This window comes from Aythya fuligula, chromosome 2 (genome assembly GCF_009819795.1).
Source record: "Aythya fuligula isolate bAytFul2 chromosome 2, bAytFul2.pri, whole genome shotgun sequence".
Classification (NCBI taxonomy): domain Eukaryota; kingdom Metazoa; phylum Chordata; class Aves; order Anseriformes; family Anatidae; genus Aythya; species Aythya fuligula.
In genome coordinates this window covers 59,691,749-59,697,748 of record NC_045560.1, presented here as the reverse complement: position 1 = coordinate 59,697,748, position 6,000 = coordinate 59,691,749, and positions in this window count along the sequence as shown.

Below are 6,000 nucleotides of genomic sequence, written 5' to 3'. Positions count from 1 at the left end.
TTCAAGTCATATTCTTGCATAAATTCAAGTTAACTATTTGTTTCATTGACAATACTGTACTCTTATTATAGAACAAAGGAAAACTTTGCATACTGGTAATACTTTTCAATGCCAGTAGTTCAGAAGATATTTTGAATTCAGTATTCAGTGCAACTTGCTTTTTGTGGTTATTTTTTTTTGTTTGTTTGTTTGTTTTTGGTGTTTGTTTCATTTTGTTGTTGTTTTGTTCTTTTTGTTTGTTTGGGGGAGGGCACTTTTTCTATTAATCTTACATCTAGTGATCACTTTTTTTTTCTCCTCTGAAGAGTAAAAATCAAAATAAATCACCAGCAATATCTTCACTGGTCTGCTTCCAGCATTTTCTTGGAATTGCATCTTTCCAGAATCCCTCAGCTGAACTGTAGATCAGAGAAAACAGCAGCTCCCTAACAGTCTACAGTAACTCAAAATACAGAATTGGGGTCTGGGACAGTGAGTAAAATCAGTGGTTCCAGTTAGAACTACAAGATGTATAAAAGATGTTGTTGCTGTGATTATCTGAATTGTTGCTGTGATTATCTGAATTGATGATTGGTCAGGAGATCAGAGGTAATGTGTTCTTTCACTTAGTGCCATGGGATTTTAGTGTGATCAGCAGTGATACAGCTATAAAGTCAGCATGTAACTGGAACTTCAGTAAGAGTTTGTAAAAAGTGATGATGTATTCAAACAATTATTTTATCTATCCTGGCTGATCTTCTATCTAAGGTTAGCTAAATCCAATGCTGCTTAGCTTTTATGAACCAACAAGTTCTAGCCTAGTTTAATATGGCCTATAGTTTACGGCTTTACAATCCATAAATACTACATGTTTTTTCATGTTACCTTAATGCTCTACATCACTTCCACAGTTATGGAGTATAAATATTTTGTTCCAGAGGATAACATCAGAATAGTGGTATCTGCATTTATTTTACTACAGACATAGAGACCAAGCCAGTTCTACTTCACAACTTACTGAATAGCACTTCTGGCACTGTAGACAAAGGCATTTAACACTGACAAGCTTTGATGTTTTCCTCCTCTCTCACTGAAGGTGATTAAGATCCTCTAATGCCAATAGACAGAGATTTAAAAAAAAAAAAAAAAAAAAAAAAAAAAAGGTTCATAGCAAATAGTCATGTATGTAGAAATGCATTTATGCTGACAGTGCATATCTTTTCCTCAGAGCATAGTGGAAATATGTCTAACATTCGATTTCTGATTGATGTTAGCATTATACTCCCCAAGTGTTCATTGTCTGAGTCTTTTCCCAAAAGTACTAGGGACACATGACTTAAATTAACCTCATGACTGGATGTTGGAGGGCTGGCTTCACATGCACACATTTTCCATTTACAGGGTTTCACAGGACAACATAACTGGCATTCATAACTGGACATTCTTTGCTCAACCCACATTTCTCATCCTTCTATGATTCTTCTGATCATTTTTATAACTAAAAGCAGATGTTGCACCATCATTCAAGTTCTTTGGTGATCAGAGCTGAAATCAGTGGAACCATGAACTGTTCCAGCTTCCCTTTAAAGTAGAGACAAAGTGCATGTAAAGGGCCTATAACCCACATACTATGTGAATATCAGTAATAACTATGATATGTTGAAGTTCTACATTAAAAATGTTACTGTTGTAAGGAGAAAAGAGGGAAGAATGAGAGCTAAGAGTTAGCTGAAACTGAGGAGCTGAAAACAATGGAACTCATTGAGAAAGTAATTGAGGTAGAGAAGAGATGAAATAGATGGGAAAACTGTGCTTAAATGAGCTTCCTACTGGTATGTCTCAAAGCTCAGGAGATCAGCTTACTTATCTTGTTCTTCCAGATAAGGAAGCAGAGAGCTAGGGAGTGAAGGTAACTGCTGAAGTTTGATGCAGCAGCAGAACGAGCAACCAAGCTGCAGCTTACCTGATTCCACCATAACACATCCGGAACAGAAGTAAGGAGGAAGCATTCAAAGGAGAAAAGAAAGAAATTGGGAAAGAGACTAGCGAAACACCAGAGGAAAAACTGTAAAAACACACACAAAAACTGTGAAAAAGCAAAATGGAAAAATGGGAGCAAGAGAAAATGAAGGGTATGGAAAACAGAAAAGGTATAAGGTGAGATAAATATTGATATAGACAACTCTAAGATTGGAAAAATAAGTTACAATGGGTTTATGTTATTCTCATGACAGAAGTGTGAAATGACTAGGTCTACTTTGAGCTATTTTGAACCGATATTGGTTTGGATGTGATTGTTAGGTTTAAGTGTTCTGACTGTGTATATATTGGGAACTGAGTAATATAAAATGCAGACTGAAAGAGAAGCAGCACTCAGTGGTAAATACGGATTTCAGCAAAATAGTGCATGTGGGAGGGACACATTTTTCAGGAAAGGTAATACCATAAAGGACCTTAGTCCCAACACATGCCATTTAAAAGTGTTACACAAATGCCATGTGGATATGTTTTCCATGTAAGCTACATATTTTATATCATCCTATTCTGGTTAAGTATTTTGATATTGCTTTTCATATCTTATGATGGAATAACTGACTGGGTGGATGAAGGGAAGGCAGTGGATGTTGTCTACTTTGACTTCAGCAAGGCTTTTGACACTGTCTCACAAACCATCTTCATAGGGAAGCTCAGTAAGTGCAGCCTAGATGAGTGGACGGTGAGGTGGGTTGAGAACTGGCCAGATGGCAGCGCTCAGAGGGTAGCAGTGAGCTCTCTAGTCTAGTTGGAGGCCTGTAGCTAGTGGTGTCCCCTGGGGGTCAGTACTGGGTCCAGTCCTGTTCAACTTATTCCTCAATGGTCTGGATGATGGAACGAAGTGCACCCTCAGCAAGTTTGCTGACAACACAAAGCTCAAAGGACTGGCTGATACCCCAGAGGGCTGCGCTGCCATTCAGAGGGACCTCAACGGGCTGCAGGGTTGGGCCAAGAGGAACCTCATGAAGTTCAACAAGGGCAAGTGCAGGGTCCTGCACCTCGGGAGGAATAACCCCAAGCACCACCACAGGCTGGGGGCTGACATGCTGGAGAGCAGCTCTGCAGAGAGGGACCTGAAAGTCCTGGTGGTTAACCACAAGTCAGCGTTGTGCCTTGGTGGCCAAGAAGACCACCTAGGTGTCCTAGGGGGTATTCAGAAGAGTGTTGCCAGCAGGTCAAGGGAGGTGATCCCTCTACTCAGCCCAAGTGAGGCCTCACCTGGAGTACTGTGTCCAGTTCTGAGCTCCCCAGTACAAAAGGGACGTGGAGCTACGGGAGCAAGGACAGAGGAGGGCTACGAAGATGATCAGATGACTAGAGCACCTGTCATACAAGGGAAAGTTGTGAGAGCTGGGCCTTTTTAGCCTGGAAAAGTGAAGACTGAGGGGAGACCTCATCAATGTGTATAAATATCGGAGGGGAGGCTGTCAAGAGGATGGAGTCAGTCCCTTTTTGGTGTCTGCAACTGACAAGAGACAATGGGCACAAAGTAAAACATGAATATGTCTGAATATGAGAAAACTTTACTGTGAGGGTGACAGAGCACTGGCACAGGTTGCCTGGAGAGGTTGTGGAGTCTCTGTCGCGTTAAGGGGTGTAGCTGATTAACCGTTACGGGCCCGGTCAGATTCAGGTTACTGAACCAGTCGGACATTCACCAAAAAACACATTAACCGTCTGGGGGTCCAGTCAGACATTCACCAAAAACGCATTAACGGCCTGGGGGTCCGTTCAGACATTCACCAAAAATGCATTAACCGCCTGGGGGTCTGGTTAGATTCAGAACACTGAACTATCACGGATAACCACCCTCACCCTCGTTGCACTCAATGAGAGTTATCACAATGCAATCAAGTATGGTTTATTACAGCAACAGATAATCAGGTTCTTTTGGATTGCCAGCGATAGTGACTGTCTGCAAAAGCAAGTTAGTATGCATAAAATACACAGGTGTTATAGGTGTTGTAGGTGTTACAGGTGTTATAGATGTTTATAGATGTTACAGATGTTACAGAGGTTATAGGTGTTGCAGGTGTTACAGATGTTACAGGTGTTTACAGGTGTCACAGGTGTGCAGCCTAGAAATAAACGCGTTAAAAGGATCAAAGACTCTATAGAGATTTATAAGCAAGTATTCAGATCTCACCCAAAGGCGTCCCAATGAGGGGGGAAGAGAGGCTCAGCCCGTCGACTGATCCCAGGAGTCAGGAGGTCCTAAGGATATTGTCCTCGGGATGGTATCTCCCCTGACGGTGGTATCTTCCCTAACATCCCCTTTCTCTTGGGCCAATTTATATTATTTTCTATCTTTTAGGTGGAGCTTGAGTGGCTCTAGTCAAGCATATCTTAGTTATGATTGGTGTAAAGTTTTCCCGTCTCCGTTTAAAGCAATAGGCTCCGAGAAATTCAGAGCGCATGCTCAGTGAGGGGTGGTCGCACCTTGGAGGCGGGTAGCTTTTGGGATGGAGGTGTGTTTTGGTATTATAATGATATTATAATGAGCAAAAAGTACACTAGGGTACAGCATTTGTCAAAACATGACAGGTCTTTGGCTTAGGGTGGCAAAAAGTGCAGCTTTGTGCACAAGAACAATCGAGGTCCCATCTGATTACAGAGCCTAGCCGTGGTGTCTCCACTCCACTCTATGCTCCGTGCTGTTCCTTAGAGCTAGCACACCAAGTTTCCCCAGCGCGATAGCATCTAAGGCTGGGAGCCTAGGGAACGCTCAGATAAAGCAGTTATGCCCTACCCTGAAAGCCTCTTCAATGCTGTACCTTTTCCTTAAAAATGTGAATGTTAGTTTTATTTTCCTAGTTACTTCAGGCATTTACACCACAGTCTCCTTCTCTGGAAATACTCAAAACCCTCCTGGATGCAATCCTGTGCAATGTGCTCTAGGTGACTCTGAGCAGGGGGCTTGAACCAGATGATCTCCAGAGGTCCCTTCCAACATTAACCATTCCGTGATTCTATGATAAACTTTTCCAGTTGGTAAGAAAGTTGTGAGTGCTAAGTGCCATGACTAGCCCAGATGGAGTACAGAGAAAAATGAATTTGTAAAGCTACCAGAGCTAAGCAAATGCAAATATGTCATTACCCAGCTGTTTATTACAGTAATCCCACTATCTTGTTTTTAGGGAGTACATAACTGTTCGCAAGTGTAGGGGGATGTGTGTGACAGGTTTGGAGGCGGTCACTGATGATTGGAAGCTCCTCAATCAGGTGACATTAAGATGTCCTTGCATTGAGCAAGAGTAGTAGGAGCAACTGCCCACACAAACTCCTTGTGTGTATGTGTTCATTTGTAGTGTTCAGAATCTGGACTGGATTGCTTCATTTTGGTAGTAGCTGATGTTTATCTGTACACATCATAAAAATATTCTCTGGGTTGCACATGCAGTGAAAGCATAGAAGCCTTTTCCCACATCATAGAGTTCAACCATCTACATACAGAAGGCAGGTGAAAGTTGGGATGGGAAATGGTTAGAGTAGACTGTCCAAAATCAGAGCAGACTAATGACAACATGAGATGAGAATGAAAATTACTTGAATCCCAATCCAGTAAATTGTCCACTAAGACCTGCAGTTGTTCTGCGTAGCAACAGGCACCACAATAAACTTGGTCATGTCACATTATCCTGCTGGTTTTTGGAGAGAAACAGACACACTCAGAGGGATGCTCAACCCCCTGGTACATGTACCATCCCCTCAAAGCAGCTATTGCCCTCCCTTGTGTAAAGTGGAAGCTATGTACCAAGTCTGCACTTGAGCATGCCAGTTATGTACCATAAGTACAGTAAGTTACTAAAGCCTGTCAACCCTTACACAAACACAAAAGCACACAGAGGTATATAGTTGGGACCTAGGAGTATGTGTATAATTAATCAAGCAATAGTTTGCCATACTCTTTACTCATTGTGACTTACTTACTTCCTCATAACTGGTACAAGATGGTGCCAAGTGAAAGTTTCTAGCTCTTTCCTTTTG